Source organism: Cebus imitator, unplaced genomic scaffold (genome assembly GCF_001604975.1).
Source record: "Cebus imitator isolate Cc_AM_T3 unplaced genomic scaffold, Cebus_imitator-1.0 Scaffold367, whole genome shotgun sequence".
Lineage (NCBI taxonomy): Eukaryota > Metazoa > Chordata > Mammalia > Primates > Cebidae > Cebus > Cebus imitator.
This window is the reverse complement of record NW_016107682.1, coordinates 1,226,985-1,237,443: the sequence shown is the minus strand read 5'-3', so window position 1 is coordinate 1,237,443 and position 10,459 is coordinate 1,226,985. Positions and strand designations below refer to the sequence as shown.

At 37.3% G+C, this 10,459-nt stretch overlaps 1 protein-coding gene across 5 annotated transcripts in view; it reads left to right on the top strand.

Moving 5' to 3' along the window:
• ITPR2 (inositol 1,4,5-trisphosphate receptor type 2) overlaps positions 1-10,459 on the top strand; it is a 494,659-nt gene that overhangs the window by 71,561 nt on the left and 412,639 nt on the right. Inside the window, exons 1-2 of one of the 5 annotated variants that reach the window (XM_017507025.2) lie at positions 4,305-5,906; positions 7,049-7,142. The exons of 3 other annotated variants lie outside the window; for them this stretch is intronic. The gene's annotated coding sequence lies outside the window, so the exon portion shown is untranslated. Of the gene's footprint in view, positions 1-4,304; positions 7,143-10,459 lie in introns of those variants that run through there. One more of the 5 variants, XM_017507023.2, reaches the window with a different exon arrangement.

The following is a 10,459-nucleotide window of genomic DNA, read 5'->3' as shown; positions in this document are numbered from 1 at the left end:
AGACGGGGTTTCACCATGTTGACCAGGATGGTGTCGATCTCTTGACCTCGTGATCCACCCGCCTCGGCCTCCCACAGTGCTGGGATTACAGGCTTGAGCCACCGTGCCCGGCCACTGATTCAGATTTTTAAATTGCCCATCCATTTTGTTTTTTCTGAGCAACAGTCAGAGATCACTGGTTGGTTCACAGGAATAAGCAAAGTTAGCCTAAATTGCAGAAACAAACTTAAATACAACTGATGACACTAGAATCTAATAACAAGCATAGTATAGTTCTTGAAACATTTTTCTCTCTCCAGTTTCCCATTTTTACTAAAGACAAATCATGATAAGACTGATTTGCCTTATTATACTTGGTCTAATTATTTGTATAAAGTGCAGCAAGAATAATTATTTTTTGGATAAATGCTTTCAAATTGGTTTTGATGGAACTCGGTTTCATAGAAGGAATCTTAGATAAGACATTTTTAGAGCCAAGCCCTGCCATGGGTTTGTACCCTCAAATACCTATGAGTTGAGTAAATTCCTTTCCTTTTGAGGTCCCAAGATAACTTGGGGCTCCTGGACATTTTAGAAAGTGACATTCTTTACTTATCACAGGTGAGAAGCTCTGTATAGGGACTGTTGTAGACAAGGTCTGAGGTCAGTTCCCCAAGGGGCTTTTATTGACTTCACAAATCAAGTTTGATTCCTTAAAGGAAAGCACACCATTCCAGTCAAAGCCTTGGTAAAATAACCAGTTTCTTCAATTCTGTCTTAGCATTGCAAAAGAAAACAGATTCGGATTGCACTTACGCAAGTACCTATATTGCCATAAATTAAGAACACTCACAACTAGTTTCCAAATTCTGGAGAAATTAGGTAGAGAGAAACAAATACATTCCAAATTTTGTTCACAGGAATTTACTCAATTGTTACAAGCCTTAAATAGCTAAAAATCAAAAAACACTTTTCTTGACTCCATAAAACAAAGGATCAGCAATAGTTTAAACAAAGTTAGAAAGATTACTTTAGATTTCTGTTGGTTCACTCAACTCAGTTAACTCCTGTTTTGCTTGATATTCATGAACATTTCAGCTCTCCTTGAATCCTGAAAGTTTTTCCCTTTTTTCTGATGTCACAATCTCCAAAGTTATCAGAAACCTGCGTTCCAGAACACCTGCTAGAGCTTTATAGTTAATTATAAACCAACTTCTAAAGAGGACCAAAGCAAGACAACAATTGTTAGTAGATGACAAAATGTCTTAGGACATGCACAGTTAAAAAACACTATTGATAAAGAAATTTGGTTACCTTTGTGGCATACAGTGACTTTATGTAACAATTATTAAAAACATACACTAAGTCATATTAGAATTATAGGCGTTTTCCAGAATTTTGGAACATATACCAACAACACATTTATACAAATACAGCTCAAAGGAAACCAAACACCATTTTATATTTTACAATGCTTCTTTTTTTTTTAAATTGCATTTTAGGTTTTGGAGTACATGTGAAGAACATGCAAGATTGTTGCATAGGTACACACGTGGCAGTGTGATTTGCTGCCTTCCTCCCCCTCACCTATATCTGGCACAATGCTTCTGATAGGATTTTAATGTTAAATAAGCCAAATGTCACTGTTGCATTAGTGTGCTGTTGATGTTAAACCCAATTTTTAATGAAACTTTATAGACAAATGTATTCAATCTTAATCAGTTTGACCATATGGTAAAATTTTAATAAACCTTTTATAATCCTTTACAATTTTTGTTAAAGAGTAGATCATAAGTGGGTTTTTGCTCTTAGAAAAAACTATTGCACTTTTATTCTAATGTTTAATTTGCAGAAAAACTGAATAATATACCCCTTTAACTTTAGCCAATATGTTCATGAACAGAATTTGTTTTACAAACTCATATTTTACAAGCCTTCCACAATTTGCTTGCTTAAACCTTCAGCTATTCCTACCTTACTTAAAATAATCCTTTAACCCTTTAAACATAGGCAAAAAAAGAAAAAAAAATCCACATTCCCATGACTTCTTATAATCTTTTACCAAAACACATTTCACTTTCATTTACACACCTCACATCTAAGAGTGTTTCTTCAGTAGTCTCAATTACATGCTACAGTATTAACTCTTAGCAACTTTTATTTTGGCTGAATACCTTGGTAAGTTCAGGATTTTAATTATGTACCAGGTGTGGAGACTAGGACAGCAGACAAAAGTGCAGATAAGGGCAGACTTTTTCCAGCAGAGCTAGGGGCTATGGCTACCTCCACATGTCCCCAGCTGTATCTAGAATCTAATGCTTCAAAATCAATTGAACAGTTTTCAAAAGTCAAAGAAGCAGTTTATGACCTTAAAGCATTTAGCAAACTTAATAGCTGACCAGCATAATTTAGACAAAATATTTACATTTCTGAAGATATTTTTATTTTACCAGTAATCTTTTACAACTTTCTTTGTTTCCCAGAAATTACTTAAATTACATGAGCTAAAAGGTATCATACCTTTTACTTTTCTCACAAAATATTTGATTTAATATCTTATTATTAAACCAATTAATCAAATCTCTTTCATATATAAATATCACACACACAATACATATAGAGACAGAAGAAGATAAAGGACTTATTCCCTAAGCTGGGAATCAAGCCCTGAACCCAGGTTGTCATTGTGGAAAGAGAAAGCATGGCCACTTGGTTACAAGGTCAAGCTCCCAAGGACATACAAGATGAGAGGGAAACCTCGTCCTGGTTTTTCAGGGACCTCTAGCAAAGTTTCTAACTGATCAGTTTGCTGAGCTGTCTTGAACAGCAGGCTTATAGGTGTCCAAAGCCTGTGTTCTATCCTAAGTTATCCCTCTTGATGACAGAACAATAAAGGAAGACATATAAAGTACACTGGATTCATTACAGCTTAAGACTAGCTTCACAAATCCTTTTTCCCATTAATCAAAACTTTATAGGAGATAAACTGTTTGTTTGTTTGTTTGTTTTTTTACCATGAATGATTTTTGCCCTTCATTTAACCAGGTGGAGGGGGGAGAGGGGGAGAGAGAGAGAGAGAGAGAGAGAGAGAGAGAAGCATTGCCTGAAGCAGGATGGGGAAAGCAAAACACTTAGGGAGGCCAGGGAAAGATCCACCCATTGCAGCAACACTGAAATTTCAGGTGGCCACTTGTTGGTAATGAAGGGAGCTTTTCCAGGAGTCCCATCAGCTCTCAAGTTTCCCCTTTCAGGGAGAAAAAAGCTCCGTGTGTCCCATGATCCTGTACATTCCTAATTCTGTCCCCATAGCTGTCAGCAAAGAGTACAAGACAGATTATTCCAAATAGAATAGCAGTTAACATCCCATAGTGCCAAATCCATTCATAGATGAAAGGGACTTTACCATGACGGGCTTTACTGAGAGAGGCCTTTAACCCCCTAAGTCATAGAAGGGACTCTAATCCAAGGTGGGTCAAGGGTCCTTGCCTTTTTATTAAGAGGGGCCTCTAATCCACTCTGTCTTGGGAGAGACTGTAACGGGAGTCAGGCCTCTAACCCAATCCCATTTGTTACCCAGGTACACCACCACTTACCCAAAGCCATCCAATCAGTGCTACAGTCTATTTCCTTTGGATTGGGGGGTCACCTCAGTATCATCCCTTCTGTGGTTCACCAGAAGGATGTTACTGGACCCCACCACTTACCCAAAGTTGGCCTTTGGGTTGGGGATTTCTGCACTTACAGTTGCTTCCATGGTCATCAGAAAGATGTTATAGGACCCCACCACTTACCGAAAAGTTAGCCTCTGGGTCAGAGGTTTCCTCACTATAGTCCCTTTGTGGTTGCCAGAAAGATGTGACAGGAAAGGGGTCCTGATCCAGGCCACAAGAGAGGGTTCTTGGATCTTTTGCATGAAAGAATTCAGGGCGAGTCCATAGAGTAAAGTGAAAGAAAGTTTATTAATAAACTAAAGGAATAAAAGACTGACTACTCTATAGAGCAGCCCAAGGGCTCCTGCTTGCCCATTTTAATGATTATTTCTTGATGATATGCCAAACAAAGGGTGGATTATTCATGCCTCTCCTTTTTAGACCATATAGGGCAGTTCCTGACATTTTCATGGCATTTGTAAACTGTCATGGCTCTGGTGCAGCAGTGAGGATGACCAGAGGTCACTCTTGTGGCTATCTTGATTTTGGTGGGTTTTAGCTGGCTTCTTTACTGCAAATTGTTTTATCAGCAAGATCTTTATGACCTGTATCTTGTGCTGACCTCCAGTCTTATCCTGTGACTTAGAATGCCTTAACGATCTGGGAATGCAGCCAAGTAGGTCTCAGCCTCATTTTACCCGGCTCCTATTCAAGATGGAGTTTCTCTGGTTTAAATGCCTCTGACAAAACCGTTGTAGTCAGGGACTGTGTGTATAGTCATTATCTGAACTGAGGATGCAGTAGTAGAAACAAACTCAAGTATTCTGAGGAACTTAGCATAGATAATAAGAAGTTAATTACTAACGAAGAAGACTGTTAAAATTAAGGTGGAGTTTTAGATGTCTAATGTGAAAATTTAACAAGTTTTTCGAAAAGGAGACTGTTTACCCATGAAAGCTAATTGTTAATTCTATATATGCATTGACCCACTCAAGGCTATAGACACCTCTCTATAATTGTGGGATTATGCATGTGGTAAAAACAATTTTATGTCTGGGTTTAAAATCATGTGGTTTTGGAGTGTTGGTTTTAGGACCTGTAAACCTTTTTATATAAGATGATGTTTTTGACATTTCAGGCTCAGTTCATTTGAGTTGATGGGAGTCCATTGTCAGAATATATAGAGTAGTAAGAAGAACATGAATTGATCTTGGTCCCCGTGACCTGGGCCTCAAGGCTACAACATTGGTTTTAGTAGTTTGAGATTAGTCCTGTTTATGCCACAGTAACTGTAAAAGCAGTTCTGAACTCCAGGGCAATGATCTTTCAACATTTATTTTAGGTTCGGAGATACATGTGCAGGTTTGTTCTGTGACATGATCTTTCAATTTTTGAGATCATATGTTCCATCAGAAAAAAAGTGAGCGTAATTGATACACATTTATAAAGTTACATATATGTATTACTATAATATTGAACATAAGCAGAATAAAGTTTTAAAATAGGGGATTAAAAAAAGTAAGTCTAATTTCTGGAATTTTCCTCCACACCCCAGTAGGTTGTTTGGGTACTCCCCTGAAATGTGCATACCTTTTTTGAACCCCCTGCCCTGGTCCTTTGCCAGTATGGTGACTCAGCTGTTTTGGTTGCTTGGGTGGTGTTAACTAGCTGCATGATCTTGAGCAGATACCTTTATTTAACAGATTTGTAAAATGAGGGTAATTATACATATCTCATAGGATTGCTTTGGAGATTAAATGTAACGTGATCTCTAAAATTGTTAGCACGGTGTATGAAAAGTTAGCTGTTTTTCCCCATTGATGAGTTTCTCTTTATTTTCCTCTGTTTCACTACTTCTGTTCATTCATATAACTACTTCTTTTTCTTCTGCGTCAGGACTTTGCTTAGAGCCTTCTGTCTGTTTGTTTCTGTTGGTTTCCTTTCTAAGTCTCATGTACAGACAGGGAATCTGGGCTAATTGGTTATAACCATAAGACCCATTTTGCCTGGAACAATCCTGGTTTCAACCTGTGGTCCCAATACGACTATGGTGATTCTTTTACCTTCTCAAGGTGCCCTGAATTGAAAATAAAGCACAAGATGAACTTCTTAATAAGTCACCATCAAGTATAGATGACCCATATGGGGGCGGATGTCTTGTATGAAGGATGCCTCCTTGGCACTGCACCTCTTAGAGATGGCTCTCTGGCTATCTTCATATGATGTGTTAACCAGAAGAGGAGGGTCCCATCTATCAGGACATGATGGGATGGCATGGTGAGTGTGGCATGACCTCAGGGAGATATCTAGTACAAGAGGTCACTCTTAATCCACAGAACAATAGATTACTTTAGGAGATGGCTGGACAGTTGGAGTCTATAACCATGGTGACTGTCTACTCAGATTGCAAAAATGAAAATCAAGAATTTATTGGGTTTTGAACTTGAAAATCTGAACCTGCAACCTGAAGCTCAACATCAAGGTGGACATTTTCTAAGCTGAGAAAATGTTCTTTTGATTTGGAATAAAATGTGCTACTCTTATGTAAGGTTACACTTACTCATAGCAGGAGTTACAAATAGGTCTCTGCACCAGGTGCTCTGGAAAGAACAGAATAGTTTCTTGTTCTCCTAATGTTTACTAAAAAACTTGTTGTTACTTGTCTTGTGGGTTTTTCAATTCTGGCTTCGTGTTTTAACTCTACTGGACACTGAGCAGATAAGAATTAGCAATTGTGAAGTTTATTTTAACAGTGTCAGGAAAAAAACATACGTGATTACTGAATAATGCACATTTTCTTCACTTTCAAATAATTTCTATAACTGTGTTCTTGAGGCATAATATTTAAAATTGATACTTAGGAAGTCATAGATAGGAGACACATTCCATAATCAAGTAAATGGAAGATTAAGATGTTTTGGTTTTTAATTCTATTTCATGACCTTTATTGGAGTTGATAACATGAGAAAGTAATGGGTAAGTTAACTTTTATGTTTCCTGAGATCTGTAGACTCAGATTTCTAAAACAAACATAATCCTGTGATCATCAATCTGAAATTTTACAGCCCTGACCCAATACTTGAAAACAATGGTTTAATTTCCTGTCTTAAATGTGGTGAGTGTATCGGACCATATCAATATTTCATTGTTTCTTCAGGAGAAAAAAAATAACGATTGAAACCCTACGATTACTAGAGTTAAAAAATCAGTTATGACTTAAAAAATGGCTGCAGTGCAGACTTTTCCACTAATACTTGACATTTTTCATTATGGAATAAGCAGTAACTTCTCAGAAAAGCCTGAGTAGTATGTCTGAGGGGTTGTTGCTTTGGATCAGGGTTCATTTTTAATTTCCTGACTTGGACATTTAAAAGTCAATCCTAACTAATCATAATCATGAGTTCAATTTCTTCCTCGAGGTTCCATCTTGGACTTTCAAATTGCAGAGAAGAGATAATAACCCATAAATGATTAATAGGGAATCAAGCCAATACCTTTGAAGAAAGGCTGCAGGTATTTGAGTATACTTGATATCACATATTCAAATTCAAGTAATGAATTTCATTCATTTTAGTCATTTAACACATACATAAAAGGTATGATTTCCCTAGATTTCGTCCATTTCCTTCACACTCTTTATATTTTCATTTTTAGATTTTATCTATTTTTGTAGCTTAGATTTTCATCTTGGTACTAAAGGACTAAAAAATTTACATTTTAAGTTCTTTTTAACTTTTCCAGTCTCCCCTGTGACTCATCACCCATGGGTTTCCTGAAGGAAATGGTATTTCAGAATCTCACCTACTATTTCACAGCTTAAAAAATAACTTAATCAAGTATTAAGGATAACCATCATAATTCTCACCAAGACTAAAATGCAAGTCTGTCTCACATGAAAAATGGGACACCCAGTGGGTATGTTCTGTAGACAATTTAGAAGTCATTGTATTGAAGCTCTTGTGAGAAGATGGTTGAAGGATACTTATCTGAAATTCAGATAGGAGCAATTGTCAAAACTATTAGCTTGATGAAAACATAATTGTGGTTTTTACTATTACTTTTAATGGCAAAAATTGCAATTACATTTGTACCAATCTAATATTAGAAAGAATGATTTCTTTGTAATAGTATAGGATTGAGTATAATAAAATTAATTAGGAAAGCCTTGGCCAGGTGTGGTGGCTCACGCATGTAATCCCAGGACTTTGGGAGGCTGAGGCAGGTAAACCACCTGAGGTCAGGAGTTCAAGACCAGCCTGGCCAACACGACGAAAAAATAAAAAAAATAGCTTAATGTGGTAGTGAGTGCCTGTAATCCCAGTTACTTGGGAGGCTGAGGCAGGAGAATAACTAGAACCCAGGAGGTGGTTTATATATATGTATATATGTTTATATATATATATATATATATATATATATATATATATATATAAAAGAAGAAGAAGAAAAGAAACTCTTAGGAAAGGCTTCCTGGGAAAACTGTTTCTTCAGGGTTTTGAAGTTAGCAGGGACTTGCATTGGTGGAAATTGATGCACTATATTATTCAGATACTGGAGTAGCACACAGAAGTCCCTTAGGAAGGAAGAACAAGCTAATGAGTTCAGGGAAGCGAATTTTGTCTAAAACAGAAATCTGTTGAAGGATAATGAAAAAGGGTTAATGAAATCATGACCTGAGACTGGTGACATGGTGTAGGATACTCAAGAAGATATACATTTGCATTTGATACAAAAGAATTCTTGAACAGGGAAATAGAAGCAATGTTGGAAGAACCTGATCCATTGGTCTCGAGACTGGATTGGAAGGGGAGAGTCAAGCAAGGACATGTTCTCAGTTGTTCTGCTGACAGGTAATGAGCCATGAGCTTCAGTGATGTTTAGGAAGTGAAGAAGGGTGGCAGTAAAAATAGAACAAGAGACATACAGGAAAGACCTTATGGATTTGATTAGATAAACCTTTATAACATTTGCATGAGTAACATGAAAAGGTGTTGAAGATGTTGGTAAGTCTACATTCGGGTTGATCTATACAAAGTTACCAGTGTTTGACTTTTTAAACCTACAAAAGTGGTACTTTTAAATGATTCCTTGTAATACACACCTGGCTTGGGTTGGAGATGACTACTCTCAAAAATGGATAATGGCATCAATGAAGAACTGAGAATTGCAAAGATAGCAGTACTACCAGTTAAGTGAGGACAAAAGCCTTAAGCGATTGGGCTAAGAGCTCTGAGCTGGTAGCATAGTGAATTGTAGTATTGAGAAAAAAGGGAAGGAAGGAAGGAAAGAAGGAGAAAGCAGGCAAGCAAATTTCATGAATGCTTTTTCTTTGAAATTTTAAACATGTATTTTTTTATGTACAACAGAAAGTCTCAGATAAAACAATGCAGTTTTTTCCTAAGTGGTGTTTAACCAGTATAGAGAAACTTTGGGAAATTGATTGCTTCATCAGACAGTTTGGCCCTGATCTAGTCAATTGCTCAATTTGGAGTTACTTGAATATTTAGCAAGGAAAAAGATATTTTTGGAATTTGAAAGGGAAGCATGTTTTTGCTTATTTTTCTAGTCATTTTTATGTAGCCACTAAGAGGATCAGATGAAAGTAAACAAAATAACACTCCCTAACATACATGTGCACACACACACACATACGCACATGTGCAAACACACACACACCCCTGATAAAATAACATTTGTGCCCTTTGGAGAGAAAGGTAGGTACATGCAACAACACACTGTTTTAAGATACCCAATTTGGCTACATTACTTTGAAAATTCTCTCCACTTCTCCATGCGGATCTGACTGGTGAGCATAAATTAGTTACAAATAGCCCATGTGTGCATCTAATAAAGAAGATCACAGCACTGCTACACTAAGTTTGTGATGCTTTCAACAAGCCAGTGGCGGTATGAGTCTGTGGGTGATCTCCCACAGATTCCTTTGAGAAAGATGTGAGTCATGAGACCAGATCTCTAAGGAGGCAGGCCACACTCAGGACCAAGCCACAGCTGAGGAAAGTTTACATGTTTTAGAGTGGCAAATTGTCAGGTTGTTTCTGTTCATTTTCTATTCAAACTCACGTCCAGGGCTTCCTGAGTACCACAGTAAACACTGGCTCTGTCTTCTCTAAGCTAAGCCAGTGTGGGACATGGGGTGAAACAGAATGGGCTCATTCTCCAGGTTCCCTCCATTTGCATGCATATTTTATTAGGTCATCAAAGAAGCAGCTTATGAAGAGGCATACAGGAACATTTGTGTGTGTGTGTGTGTGTGTGTGTGTGTGTGTGTGTGTGTTGTAGGAATACATAGTTATTTGTACTCACTTGGAATGTACAGGATGAGATGTTTCATATTTAACCTACTCTGTGCCCTCCAACCCCTGTTAGGTACTTCTGGGTAATTCAGAAGAAATTTAATATGTAGTCTTTGAATGTGAGGGATTCACAGATTAGGTGGGGACATAAGGATCTGTACAAAAAATAATTAAAGAACAACAAAAACAGTTTATAATCATTGTTGGATAGTACGTATTGTAAGAGTCTGAGAAGTGAGTTTCTTGTGAGCTAATATAATCAGGGAAGGCTTCTTGGAAAAAATGCTGTTTCAATTTTAAATCTCATTAAATTTCAATTAAATTGGCATTTATTGAATATCTATCATGCCAATGTGCTCCATCATGGCACTAACATTTAAGTTATGAGTGAGAAACCATTCTGGTATAAGCCTCTTCGTATTAGGTAGAGCCATGTAAATGCTTTTTGATAATTGTGTTCCACCAAAAAAAAACACATTGTAACTACTCTCTCCCCCCCCCCCCCCCCCCCCCCCC